The sequence below is a fragment of the Heteronotia binoei genome, chromosome 1 (genome assembly GCF_032191835.1).
Source record: "Heteronotia binoei isolate CCM8104 ecotype False Entrance Well chromosome 1, APGP_CSIRO_Hbin_v1, whole genome shotgun sequence".
Classification (NCBI taxonomy): Eukaryota; Metazoa; Chordata; class Lepidosauria; order Squamata; family Gekkonidae; genus Heteronotia; species Heteronotia binoei.
Genome location: NC_083223.1, coordinates 165,456,332 through 165,471,286, shown reverse-complemented (window position 1 = coordinate 165,471,286; position 14,955 = coordinate 165,456,332). Strand labels below are relative to the sequence as shown.

At 45.4% G+C, this 14,955-nt stretch overlaps 1 protein-coding gene across 1 annotated transcript in view; it reads right to left on the bottom strand.

Annotated features, from left to right (window-relative positions):
• Positions 1 to 11,008, bottom strand: part of SPMIP3 (sperm microtubule inner protein 3) — a 35,171-nt gene extending 24,163 nt beyond the window's left edge. Inside the window, exon 1 of the mRNA XM_060259247.1 lies at positions 10,893 to 11,008. The gene's annotated coding sequence lies outside the window, so the exon portion shown is untranslated. The remainder of the gene's footprint in view (positions 1 to 10,892) is intronic.
• Positions 11,009 to 14,955: the final 3,947 nt, after the last annotated feature.

Genomic DNA, 14,955 nt, shown 5'->3' with positions numbered 1-14,955 from the left:
ATCATTCATGCAGTTTGCAATCATTAAAACCAAGATGTGTGTTTCTGATTACTCTGATGTTCTTGATTCAGTTTTAATGATTCAGTGGGATTATCGGTGCCATGGAGTAATAGCTACCTCCCTTCAGCCGTTAAAAGCGAGTTTAAATAATTTGGTTTTACAGATCTTGTGGAACTGCGGCAGGTCCCACAGGGCCCTGGTGCTTTCAGGGAGGGCATTCCACAAAACAGGGGCTATTACTGAAAATGCTCTGGCTCTGGTGATGGACAGTCGAGCCTCTTTCAGTCCAAGAATCTTAAGGAGGTTTTGAGACCCTGAACAGAGTGCTCTCTGGGGCACATATGGGGAGAGCCATTCCCAAAGGTAGGCAGGTCCCAGGCCATATAGGGCTTTAAAGGTTATGACCAGCACCTTGAAGTGAAACCGGAACGCCACAGGTAACCAGTGCAATGTTTCCTGCACAGGCTTAATGTGCACCCAGATAGCTCCATTAACAACTCGGCTGCTGCATTTTGTACCAGTTGTAGTCTCCGAATTTGAGTCAAGGGCAGTCCCATGTAGAGGGCATTACAGTAGTTGATTGTCAAGGTGATCGTTGCATGGATCACTGTTGCCAAGTCATTGCATGCTAGGTATGCAGCCAACTACCTTATCCATTTAAGATGATAAAATGTGGATTTGGCAGGGGCTGCTCCCTGGGCCTCCATTACCAGCGACAGCTCCAAGAGCACCCCTAAGCTCTTGACCTCCAAAGCTGGTACCAACGGCACCTCATCAAAGGCCAGCAAAGGCATCTCTCTACCCAGGCCACCATGACTTAGGCACAGGATCTCTGTCTTCACTGGATTCAGCTTCAGTCTGCTCTGCCTGAGCCATTTCACTAAGGCTTGCAATGCCAGGTCCAGATCTCCCAGGGCGCAGCTGGACTGCCCCCCCCCCCATCAATAGATAGAGCTGGGTGTCATCCACATATTGGTGGCAACCCAATGTTCATATGGAACATTAGACTTGGGTATCTCTCAAACAACTGTTTCAGGGTTCTTAAAGGGAAAAGTAAAGCTACTTTTAGGACTTTATAGCATCATAAATGGTTGTGAAAAAAGACAGTAATAATATAAAACCTCAAGAGATAATGATTATATAATTAGCATTGTGGCAGCGGACCAAATAGAATGAAACAATTAATCAATATCTAATCAATATATTCATGGCTGAAAGAAACTTAGAGTCAATAAGGCAGGCAGAAACGCTTTTAGTAATCTTTGTGTGGTTCTGCCTAAGCAAGAGGGGAACTGGCTGCCAGCTAAGCAAACGAAGAAGACAAGCAGGAAAATTTGTAACTTCCTAAGCAAACCACAAAACAGCAGGGTTGCTAAGAGATACAAGCAGCAGGCTTGCTAAGAAGCACTTCCTCTTTTCTGCAAGACAGCAAGACAAATACATGTAGAAGATACAGCATAGAGAAACAGTAACTATAAGAGAAATAACATGAGTGGAAAGCTTTGAGTAGAGTTTAGGGTGTTTTAGGCAAAAGGAATTTATAAGAAATAAAGAGTGTGTTTCAGTAATAATCATAATGCTATTTAGAAAAGCAGAAGTTACAGCGAGCATCAACAGGAAGGCCACACTAGGCAGAAACAACCAGGCTGATGGACAAACGGGCCTGGACCTAAGCACAGGCAGGTCAGGTGCAAAGACATGCAAAGGTTATGTTTGTGGTTTACGTTTGTGGGTTTTGTGTCAGTAAGCCAGAGACGTATAAAGCCAGCTGAAATATATTGAAGTGGGCATATGGGTTAAGGAATGGTATAAAAGGCAGCAGTTAATTGTATTCACTGCTCAGACCTCCGAGCTTGGACTCCTGGGTCTGCAGCCCGTGTACGATGGCCTATGTGCATGTTAAATAAAGAAAGCTGTTTTCCTGATCTCTCCTCAGACCTCGTTTGTAAGTATGATTTAATATTGATTGGACAACACAGGACTTTTCCTGCTACAGCATGGATCCTAGCATGCATGTCTTGTTGTCAGTCATGGGTTTCCAAAAGTTGTAGTTTCAAAAGCAAATATATTAGCAAAGACTATAATGACAGACATGGTCAAGGTTCACAATTTCTGAAAAATGTTGATTGTGTGTACTTGATGCCAAGAACAATGTACACTCTACTGGAATAAGAACTGGACATCTAATCTAGATGTTAGAGTTATGCCAGTATCCCCTGGTTTTGATTTTCATGTTTACAGCTAATCCCAGGGAAGTAGAAGCCTTGAAGGCAGCTTTGGAGTGGATGCAGGTTAATAAACTGAAGCTTAAACCTGACAAGGCAGAAATGTTACTGATGAATGGAAAGTCTGACTCAGGATTTTTAGGTGTCATCTCTTTTGGGTGGGGTTGCACTCCATTTGAGAGAACAGGTCCATATTGTGGGGGTTCTCTTGAATTAGGCCTGCTGCAAGATAAAGCAGGTGTCAACTGTGGCCAGAAGTGCCTTTTACCAGCTTTGTCTAGTTAGCCAGCTGCTGCCTTACCTTGGCAGAAAAGATATGTCCATTGTGGTGCATATCCTGATTATGTCTAGAGTAGATTACTGCAATAAGCTCTGCATAAAGCTACCCTTGAAAACTGTTCAGAAATTTCAGTTGGTGCAATATGCTGCAGTCAGGATGTTGATTGGAGTGGGTCATACAGACCATATCTCAATCTGAGCCTGTTTCTGGGCACAATGCAAGGTGCTGGTGTTCGCCTTCCAAGTTCTATATTGCACCAAAACTCTCTCCCAAGGGTGACTTGCCTGCCTCCTTCTGTTGCTATATATCTGTCAGCTGTTGAAGACTTTTTTTTTTTTGCATTCTCTCAGTGCTCCCTTTCCTGCCCTATGTTTTATTATTGTTTTTATAGTTTTGTATTTAGCTTTGATATTAATTGCTTAAATTTTTATTTTGGTTACTTTTAATCTGTTCAGCAGTTTATCCAGTGTATCCTGGAACTTCAATGTTCAGGGATTTCTGGATTAGCTCCAGAAGGAAGAATTTTTTATATCACCAGGCTCAGTTATGACTCATGTTCATAAGACTACTTCTAAGGAACTACCCACCTTCCTACAGAACCCCCAGGCTAGACCCCCAGACTTAGGACGAGAAAGACGAATACTTCAAATAAACGACTGTTTACATTGATGGTGTCATCAGGAAAGATTCGGATTTCTGGACTATGGCTTACACTTTTAAGATGGTGGTCTTCTATTGGGAGATGGTTTGCAACTTACAATGGTAGGAAAAAGGGTGTTTGGTAACAGCCTTGCTAACCTAATAAGGAGGGCTTTAAACTAAATTGTGTGGGGGAGCAAGACAATAATTCAAAGCCTAATATGATGCCAGAAACTGGGAATAAGAACACTAATGATTTTAAGAGAATGGTGCATACACTAGGTAATATTAACTTGCAGGTATGTACGGAAACTAAACCCTCGGGATGCATAAAACATGTGTTCTGATGTCTCTACACTAATGCACAGAGTATGGGAAACAAACAGGAAAAACCCGAAGTCCTAATACAGGAAGGAGACTATGACATAATAGGCCTTACTGAAACTTGGTGGGATGACACAATTGGAATATTAGGATTCAGGGGTACAACTTATTTAAAAGGGACAGGCAAATGAGAAAGGGCAGAGGTGTAGCAGTATATGTGGTATATACTTGTGAGGAAATATGTGAATCTGAGCATGGCAGCTCAGTTGAGAGTCTCTGGGTAAAAATAAAAGGAGTAAGAATAACAGTGATATTATTGTGGGGTCTGCTATAGACCACCAAGCCAGGCAGAGGACTTGGATGAGATACTCCTAAAACAGATTGCAAAGTTCTCCAAGAGATGGGATACAGTGTTCATGGGAGATTTCAACTACCCAGACATCTGTTGGAAGTCCAATTCTGCTAAAAATGAAAGTTCAAATAGATTCCTGACTCATCTTGCTGACAACTTCCTTTTCCAGAAAGTGAAGAAGGAAACAAGGGGATCTGCTATCTTGGATTTGATTCTCACCAATAAGGAAGAATTGATTGAAGAAGTGGAAATAGTGGGCATCCTGGGCACTAGTGATCATGTAATTTTGGAATTTACAGTCTTAGGGAATGGAAAAACTATACATAGTCAGACGTATAGGTTGGACTTCAGAAAGGCAAGCTTCGATAAACTTAGAACTATGTTGGGTAAAATCCCATGCTCTGAAATACTTAGGAAGAAGGGGGTTCAGGAGGGGTGGGAGTTTCTTAAAACCAAAACACTGAAAGCACAATCACAGACGATTCCTATGAGAGGAAAAAATGGAAAAAGCTTAAAGAAGCCGAGTTGGCTCCATAAACAGCTCTCTAGACTTGAGAAAGAAAAAAGACTCCTTTAGGAATTGGAAGGAGGGCCTTTTAACCAAGGATGAATATAAACAAATCACTACTGCTTGTAGAGAAAAAGTTAGGAAAGCTAAAGCTCAGTATGCTAAAAATAACATGAATATGAGTAAGAAAAAGAGCAAGGACATGGTAGACCCATTGTGAGGGCAGGAAAGTGAAATTGTAACAGGTAATGAAGACAGGGCAGAACTGCTCAATTCCTACTTTTCCTCAGTCTTTTCTTCTGAGGGAAACAGTGCTCAACATGGCAGAAAGAGAACATATAATGAGGGTATGGAGTTCCAATCTAGGATCAGCATAGGGGTAGTATATAAAAACCTAGTTTCTTTAAATGAAACTAAGTCCTCAGGGCCAAATGAACTGCATCCAAGGATTCTAAAAGAGCTTGTGGTTGTAATTTCTGAGCCTCTGGCTATTATTTTGAGAATTCTTGGAAAACAGGAGAGGTGCTGGAAGATTGGAGGTGGGCAAATGTTGCCCCCATCTTCAAGAAGAGGGAAAAAGTAGGATTCGGGTAACTACTGACCCATCAGCTTGACGTCTATACCTGGAAAGCTTTTAGAACAAATCATCGAACAGTCAGTCCTGGAACATTTAGAAAGGATGGCTGTGATTACTAAGAGCCAGCATGGTTTTCTCAGGAAGAGGTCATCTGAGACTAACCTTATCTCTCTTTTTTTGAGAAAGTGACTACCTTGCTAGATCAGAGAGGAATGCTGTAGACCAGGGGTAACCAACAGTAGCTCTCCAGATGTTTTTTGCCTACAACTCCCATCAGCCCCAGCCATCAGTCATCTGGCTGGGGCTAATGGGAGTTGTAGGCAAAAAACATCTGGATAGCTACCGTTGGCCACCTCTGCTGTAGACATAGTTTATCTTGATTTCAGTAAGGCTTTTCATAAGGTTCCACATACTATCCTTGTTGACAAGTTGATAAAATGTGGTTTGGATCCTGTTACCGTTAGGTGGATCTGTAGCTGGCTGACAGATTTCACCCAAAGAGTGCTTGTGAATGGTTCCTCATCCTCTTGGAGAGGAGTGACAAGTGGAGTGCCTCAAGGATCTGTTCTGGGACCTGTTTTGTTCAACATCTTTATAATTGATTTGGATGAAGGAATAGTGGAAATGCTTATTAAATTTGCAGATGATACTATATTGGGACGGGTTGCAAATACAGTAGAAGGCAGAAGCAAAATACAGGCTGATCTTGACAGGCTGGAAAACTGGACTAAAAGAAAAAAAATGTCTTTTAACAAGGATAAATATAAAGTTCTGCATTTAGGTAGGAAAAATCCAATGCATGGTTATAGGATGAGGGAGACTTGTCTTAGCAGAAGTATGTGCAAAAAGGATCTAGGGGTTTTAATGGACCATACACTGGACATGAGCCAACAGTGTGATGCAGTGGCTAAAAAGACATCCAATTTTGAGCTGTATCAATAGAAGTATAGTGTCCAGATCACGTGAAGTGATGGTATTGCTTTGCTCTGCTCTGGTAAGACTTCACCTGGAGTATTGTGTTCAGTTTTGGGCACTACATTTTAAGAAGCATATAGACAAGCTGGAATGTGTCCAAAGCAGGGTGATGAACATGGTGAGAGGTCTGGAGTCGAAGTCCTATGAAGAAAGGTTGAAGGAGCTGGGCATGTTTAGCCTGGAGAGGAGGAAGCTGAGAGGTACTTGAAGGGTGTCATATAGAGGATGGTGTGGAATTGTTTTCTGTGATCCCAAAAGGTAGGACCAGAACCAATGGGTTGAAATTAAATTAAAAGAGTTTCCGGCTCAACATTAGGAAGAACTTCCTGACCATTAGAGCGGTTCCTCAGTGGAACAGGCTTCCTCAGAAGGTGGTGGGCTCTCCTTCCTTGGAGGTTTTTAAAAAGAGGCTAGATGGCCATCTGACAGCATTGAAGATGATCGCACCGCTTGGGAGCAGTGACCATAACGTTATTGATTTCACAATTTGTATAAATAGGGAGTTACCCCAAAAGACTGGCACAACCACGTTTAACTTCAAAAGGAGTAAATTCTCTGAGATGCGGAGGCATGTGAAGAAGAAACTGAAAGGAAAGGTAAATACAGTCAAAACCCTTGTGGAAGCTTGGAGGCTATTTAAAACTACAATCCTAGAAGCACAGATAAAATATATACCACGTTAGGAAAGGTACAAACAGGTATAAGAGAAGGCCTGCATGGTTAACAAACAAAGTAATGGAAGCTGTAAAAGGTAAGAAGGACTCCTTTAAGCGGTGGAAAGCTAGTCCAAGTGAGATTAATAAAAGGGAACACAGGCAATGGCAAATCAAATGCAAGACTGTGATCAGGCAGGCAAAAAGGGACTATGAGGAGCATATTGCAAAAAATAAATACCAACAATAAAAATTTCTTCAAATATATTAGAAGTAGGAAACCAGCTAGGGAGGCAGTGGAGCCCTTGGATGACCAAGGGGTCAAAGGATTACTGAAGGAAGTTAGGGAAATGGCTGAGAAGCTAAATGAATTTTTTGCCTCTGTCTTCACTGTGGAAGATGAGAAGTGTTTGCCAGCTCCGGAACCATTTCTATTGGAAGGGGTGTTGAAAGACCTGAACCAGATTGAGGTGACAAGAGAGGAGGTCCTACAACTGATGGACGAATTAAAAATTAATAAGTCACCAGGTTTGGATGGCATACATCCAAGAGTTCTGAAAGAATTCAAAGTTGAATTTGTGGATCTTCTGACAAAAATATGTAATCTTTCATTGAAATCTGCCTCTGTTCCTGAGGACTGGAAGGTAGCAAATGTCACCCCCATCTTTAAAAAGGGTTCCAGAAAAGATCCGGGAAATTACAGGCCAGTCAGTCTGACTTCAATACCGGGAAAGTTGGTAGAAACCATTATCAAGGACAGAATGAGTAGGCACATTGATGAACATGAGTTATTGAGGAAAACTCAGCATGGGTTCTGTAAGAGAAGATCTTGCCTCACTAACCTGTTACATTTCTTTGAGGGGGTGAACAAACATGAGGGCAAAGGAGACCCAATAGATGTTGTTTACCTTGACTTCCAGAAAGCTTTTGATAAAGTTCCTCATCAAAGGCTCCTTAGTAAGCTCGGGAGTCATGGAGTAAAAGGACAGGTCCTCTTGTGGATCAAAAAATGGCTAATTAATAGGAAGCAGAGAGTGAGTATAAATGGGCAGTCTTCGCAGTGGAGGACGGTAAGCAGTGGAGTGCCGCAGGGCTCAGTACTGGGTCCCATGCTCTTTAACTTGTTCATAAATGATTTGGAGTTGAGAGTAAGCAGTGAAGTGGCCAAGTTTGCGGATGACACTAAATTGTTCAGGGTGGTAAGAACCAGAGAGGATTGTGAGGAACTCCAAAGGAATCTGTTGAGGCTGGGTGAGTGGGCGTCAGCGTGGCAGATGAGGTTCAATGTGGCCAAGTGCAAAGTAATGCACATTGGGGGCAAGAATCCCAGCTGCGAATACAAGTTGATGGGGTGTGAACTGGCAGAGACTGACCAAGAGAGAGATCTTGGGGTCATGGTAGATAACTCACTGAAAATGCCAAGACAGTGTGCAATTGCAATAAAAAAGGCCAACGCCATGCTGGGAATTATTAGGAAGGGAATTGAAAACAAATCAGCCAGTATCATAATGCCCCTGTATAAATCGATGGTGCGGTCTCATTTGGAATACTGTGTGCAATTCTGGTCACCGCACCTCAAAAAGGATATTATAGCATTGGAAAAAGTCCAGAAAAGTCCCCTCTACTTGGGGCTACCTCTGTGCCGGACCCGGAAGCTGCAGCTGGTGCAGAACGCGTCGGCCAGGCTACTATTGGGGCTCTCGAAATGGGAGCACATACGGCCGGGGCTGCGCGGACTGCACTGGCTGCCAATCACCTACCGGGTCCAGTACAAAGTGTTGGTTATTACCTTTAAAGCCCTATATGGCCGAGGACCAGCCTACCTAAGGGACCGTCTCTCCCCATATGAACCCCAGAGAGCACTGAGGTCAGTGGGTAAAAATAAAATGACCACCCCTGGGCCGAGAGAGGTCAAACTCCAAAACACCAGAGCACGGGCCTTTTCAGCCGCGGCTCCTGCACTGTGGAACCAGCTTCCGGAGGAAGTGCGGGCCCTGTGGAACCTTGACCAGTTCCGCAGGGCCTGCAAGACTGCCCTTTTCAGACAAGCCCATGCTGATATCGACTGCTGAGTTGCTAGGAATAAAAGAACCGCCATCTATAATACTACCATGGAACTATCTAAACTGGCAGAACCAGCGCCAGAACAGTTTTATTGCTGCCAGATACATTTAATGTAACTTAAATTATGTATTTTAACTCAATTAACTGGTTTTTATGTTTAATTTTTTAACTGTTAAATTTAAAGTTTTACCTATTTATGTTAATGTATGGAATGTTGTTAGCCGTCCTGAGCCGCCTTGGCGGGGAGGGCGGGATACAAATAAAATCTATTATTATTATTATTATTATTATTATTATTATTATTATTATTATTATTATTATTATTATAAAAGGGCAAATAGAATGATTACAGGTTTGGAACACTTTCCCTATGAAGAAAGGTTAAAACGTTTGGGGCTCTTTAGCTTGGAGAAACATCAACTGCGGGGTGACATGATAGAGGTTTACAAGATTATGCATGGGATGGAGAAGGCAGAGAAAGAAGTACTTTTCTCCCTTTCTCATAATACAAGAACTCGTGGGCATTCAATGAAATTGCTGAGCAGTCGGGTTAGAATGGGTAAAAGGAGGTACTTCTTCACCCAAAGGGTGATTAACATGTGGAATTCACTGCCACAGGGGGTGGTGGTGGCTACAAGCATAGCCAGCTTCAAGAGGGGGTTAGATAAAAATATGGAGCAGAGGTCTATCAGTGGGTATTAGCTACAGTGTGTACAAATATTAGCTACAAATACCTTCCCCTAAATTCACAGGATCTTAAGAACATAAGAGAAGCCATGTTGGATCAGGCCAATGGCCCATCCAGTGCAGCACTCTGTATCACACAGTGGCCAAAAATTTATATATATATATATATATAAATTATATATATATATAAATTTTTGGCCACTGTGTGATATAGAGTGTTGGACTGGATGGGTGTATATATATATATATATATATATATATATATATATAAATTTTTGGCCACTGTGTGATATAGAGTGTTGGACTGGATGGGCCCTTGGCCTGATCCAACATTGCTTCTTTTATGTTCTTAAGATCCTGTGAATTTAGGGGAAGGTATTTGTGAGTTTCCCGCATTGTGCAGGGGGTTGGACTAGACCCTGGAGTTCCCTTCCAACTCTATGATTCTATGAGTGATAGCTATTTTATAAGGCAGTTTAGCTGCCCCACAGGAAAACCTTTGTTAGGGTAGCTACAGGGCCTACATTTCCCAGGATCCCTTCTGTTCCTCTGACTGAGTGGACAGCAGTTTTAGAGGGAAAACTTGCCAAGTGGAACCCGAGGGGTGGGACTGGAAGGAAGGAAATAAAAGGCCAAGCTACAGAGGGAGGAGTGTTCTCTCTGGAAAAGGTTGTGAAGGTGAAGGCTGCAGTCATGAGAACTCTGTCATGCAGAAAGTGGTGAGTCAGTTGGATTAGAGGAAGGGAACATATAACTAGTTGTGTAAGAACTTTTATTTTTTTTGCACCACATTTAGTGTTTTCACTTACAGTGTTGCACTAATAATTAAAACCACTTGTTCTTCAGCACTTACAATAAACTTATTATTGTTATACTGCCTGAGCGTGCACACCTCTTCAGTCACAGATAAAAAGGTGCTTGATAAGAAGGAAGGCAGAGGTCAGGTGAGTGCTCTGGGCCCTCCCAGACAGACCCTTACAAGAGTGGTGGCAGCCAGTAGAAGGCCCTCCCTGGTCCCTTGCTTGTGACTCACAGTCTGTGCAGCAACATATATTTCTAATGTAAAATCATTAGAAGAAACAGATTGCCCATATATCAGTGACCAAGACAAATAAGCATGGCCTCAACACCAATAAGCCTTGACGATGACTTGATTCATCCAGTATCTAGCTTCTTCAGATTGGTTCATAAGAAAGGACTGGTTTTTATGAAAGCTGGAATAAATAAAGGCATTGTTACGCCCATGAAATGGTTCAGAGAATAATGGATCATTAGCGGTGCACATATTTTGCATGCAGAAAATCTTGCTCAGACTCTGAGATCTTCAGTTAAAGGACTTAGGAAACAGGTGATGGGAAAGCCTTTCTTTTTCCTGATAACCTGGAGAGCTCTGCCAGTCACAGAAGACAATACCACTAGATTAACCAAAGATCTGACTCAGTATAAAGCTGTTTCATTGTTTCCCTTGCCCTTGAATAAATAGAGAATATTCACATTTTGGGAATTAAGGGAAGAAATTCCAGATCAGAAGGATCTATTTTTTAGAAAGAATTTTCTTAATGTTTACTCATTCAGACAGGTTCTATATTTAAATATATGCTCTCTTACCTGCTCTGCAGTTTTCATGTATAGATTTGAAAATGAACTGTATTCTCACTTGATAGAACAAGTTAGCAGCAGACAACTGTGAACCTAAACAGCAGCATCCCTCTGAAATTGCCCACCATTTAAACAAAATTGCATCTTTTTTCCTAGTCATGAAATCAAGCTGTATGTGGCATTATGATGCATGTTGAATTGTGATGCAGTTTTGGTTTTTTTACAACTGTCCAGGTAAGATCAGTTGATGGATGGGAAGAACTTAGGGTATCCTCACAGTTGTAATATATCCATCCAATAAGCTTATTCACTTTTGCACAATTGCCATAATATAGTATGGTACACAAAATTAAATAACTGAATAGACAAATTAAACAAATTCATGGCAATAAGTCCATCAGCAGATATTAAATATAATAGCTAAACTGGGCCTCCAGGACTAGGGATGGGCATGAACCTGGAAAACACAGTTAATATCTGTTCATGGCAGGCATGGTTTGTGAACCACAAACTGCCACATTCTTTTTTACTTAAGATAAACTGGACACTGGTGGGAGAGCAGGAGAGGAGACTCATGGCTACATAAGACAGGTCATGCCAGATGGCAACTTTGTGTGAGCAGTACTCCAGGGGATTGGCAGAGTGGGCTCAAGGGACTCAGCAAAGTACTCCCTCACTATCCCCTCTGCTGAATCCTCCACCATCACACACCTGGCAGCCCCACCATTGCTGACCTCCCAGTTCACTGCTGACAAGACTTTTACCTGGTTCAACTCTTTGAGACAGAGGTGCCAGATTGTGGCTCCTCCTCCTCCTCCCAAGCCTCTTCCACCCGTTGTTCCTGCTGCCATGTCTGCTGATCTGTTGCCTCTGTTCTTTGCAGAGCTCAGCTGGGTGGTGAGGTAGATGTAGCCATGCTGCTGGCTGCTCCAGAGTTCTGCTGTGAAGTGCATGGTTCTGCCTAGTGCTTTGGAGAGCTCAGCCTTCGCTACTGCCACTGCAGAGCACTGCATGGCAGGCTTGACTTGTCAGCTCATGGTCCTCCATGAGGGGACAGAGTACCAAGGAGCCAGGCGTTGCAGTAGCTGGCAAAAGGCTACATCCTCCATAAGAGAGAAGGATTGGCCATTCACAACAATAATTTTGCTGACAAGGCAAGTGACTGTTTCCTGGGCCCTCCACAGAGCCCTTCTGGATGGCACTCTGTGCATCCTCAGGAGAATGGCTTATTGGAGGGTGACCCACCTTGATGTCCCATCCATTGCACCCCAAGTGTAGGAGCCTTTCTTGACGGGAGTGGGCATTGTCTTCCTCCCACTGGCCACCACATTTTCTTCCAGTGGCAACATAGCGGGGTGCACCATTTGCAGGTCCTGTGGAGGATGGAGGAGGACAAGTGTTGGGGGGTTGTACTCCTCTGGACAAAGGTATGACACACCTGGCATTATGCCAAATGGGTTATTTGAGAGGGTACACCTGGCCTAGAGGGGTTCCACTGGGTGTCCCCTCCCCCCCCCCATCCCACTGCTCTTGGCTTCCTGCACAGACCCAGGAAGGTGAGAGTGGCTGGACAGCATACTAGCAGCCCCAAGGAGCACACAGGCTGCTGCCCTCCACCCCACTCTCAGCTTCCCAGATCTGCCGGGGCCAGGGGTTGGGTCTAGGGCTCCAAGAAGTCTGATGCCAGCCCTGCTCTGAATGCAAGTTGCTGGGGGATCAGCAATGATAACTCTTGCCTCCAGCCATGCTTAGAAGGTTTCCCAGCGCATTTAGCAAGCCAGTGTGAGAAACAGTTTCCTGGATCTTTAATCTGATTCATCAGGATTCTTATATTCTTGAGAATAAAATTGGCCAGACCACATTTCTAAACTCAGTGGTGTTTCTGTCCCTCACAAGTGTGTATTCATACCTTGTGAGTATGCATATCGTCCCAGCCTGGACTGTAAACCCAATGCCATGAAAAAATAAGCTATATTGTAGATGATACACAAGGGCATTTAAGCAAACTTATTCCCTTGTATCTATATGAAGGGGATTCTTAGGATCACTGATTAACCAAATCATGCTGGGTCACACAGCAATGATGAGCATGAACCAGGGCCAGATCTACATATTTTTGAGGGGGGGGGGCAAAAGTAAAAAATGGCGCCCCGTTATATTTATATATATATGTATGTGTGTGTGTGTTTAACATAGATGTATAATCAGGAGGTCCTGTTTCACAACGAAGTGCATGTCACACCATTCCCAAAGATCCCCCCTCGCAACTGGCTATAGTTAGAACAAAGCTTGAGTTCAGTGATACCCTTAAGACCAACAAAATTCATTCAAGGTATGAGCTTTCATGTGCACGTATACTTCCTGCAACCTGCATCCCAGCCACCTTCTGTGCCCTTCCCTGGCTTCTGGTGGGGGATGGAGGGTGTAGCGTATCAGTAACAACATGCGCCCCGCGCAGAGGCTACTGGGCTGTCCCAGAAGCCTCCAGCGCAGGGCGCGGAATCACCCGCCAATCAACAGTTGCGGCGGGTAGTTCAACAGGTCAGGATTGGCCTGACCGACCCAGTAGGCTGTACCGGGAATTGTATATAAGCGGGGCCCGGCCCGCGTGCTCTCTCTCTTGAAACGTGCTCCTAATAAACCATGTTGCCCTACTCTCGTCTCCGCTTCGAGTACGTTACACTGGCGACGAAGGTGGGATGTTAGCCTCAGCGGCTACCACGGAGATCTAGGGCAACCACGAGTCCTGACCGCCGCCGCCATGGCCACACAGAACGGAACCACCGGCTACATCGAGACATTCGACCCCGCCAATCCCGAGGGCTGGGAGTCCTACGCGGAGCGGGTCGAGTTCTACCTCAGGGCCAACAAGGTCACCGACGCCGGCACGAAGAGGGACGTTCTCCTGAGCATCTGCGGGCCAGCCACGTTCGAGATCGCCAAGGGTCTCTCGGCTCCCGTCCGCCTCACGGAGAAGTCCTACGAGGAGATCATCAGACTCCTCACCGGCCATTTCTCGCCACAGCCGTCGCGGGTGGCCCGTCGGTTCCTGTTCCATAGAAGGGACCAGGCAGTGGGGGAATCGGCCGCCGACTACCTGGCGGCCCTCCGCAAGATTGCCGGGAACTGCAACTTCCCCCAGCTGGAAGACACCCTGGCCGACCGATTCACGTGGGGCCTCCGCAACGAGAGGCTCCAGCAGAAGCTCTTCGCCAAAGGAGAGCTCACCCTCCAGAACGCCTTCAGCGAGGCGGTGGCGTTCGAGAGGACCTCCAGGACCTTCCCCAAGGCCCGGACAGAAGCTGCCCACCATGAGGAGCTGGACCACGACTGCCCAGAGGAGGAAGAAGCACACCAGCTGCGCCGCCCAGCCGGGCCACCCAGCAGAGCCGCCCAACGCCCCCGAGTGGCCGTACGACCCCCAGCGACGGAGAGGGTCCCGGCCACCAAGCGCGCCAGCTGCGGCGACCCCCACGACAGGCGGGACTGCCGGTACCGGACCTGGGACTGCCGGAGCTGCGGAAAAACGGGCCACATTGCGAGGGCTTGCCGAGCCAAGCCCAACCGCCGGAGGCCGACCGCGCATCACGAGTCGGCGGGGTTCCACTCCACGGACTCCACGTCCCTGCAGGTACTGAACTTACCCCTCTCCACCCCCGATAAAATCAAAATGGCGGTCCTCATCGAAGGGAACCCCTGCCAAATGGAAGTGGACTCTGGTTCCTCCATCTCCATTATAGCGGAGGAAACCCTGAGGAAGCTGTGTCCCCCCCAGCGGCTGCAACTAAGGCCGGCGAACTTCATACTCCGGGACTTCCAGAAGAACCCGGTGCAAATCGCGGGGTGGGCGCGGGTGCAAGTCGAGCGGGGGTCCTTCTACGGCCCGCTGGACATCCTGGTGGTAAAGCGCCAGCTTACCACCCTGCTAGGACTGGCGTGGTTCAAACCCTTGGGGATCCGGTTGGAAGGGGTGGGGCAAACCCTAACACCCAGGGGGTTCGGGGAGATATGCCAAGAGTTCCCTGACGTGTTCGATGGTTCTCTAGGGAGCTACAAAGGGCCGGCCATCTCC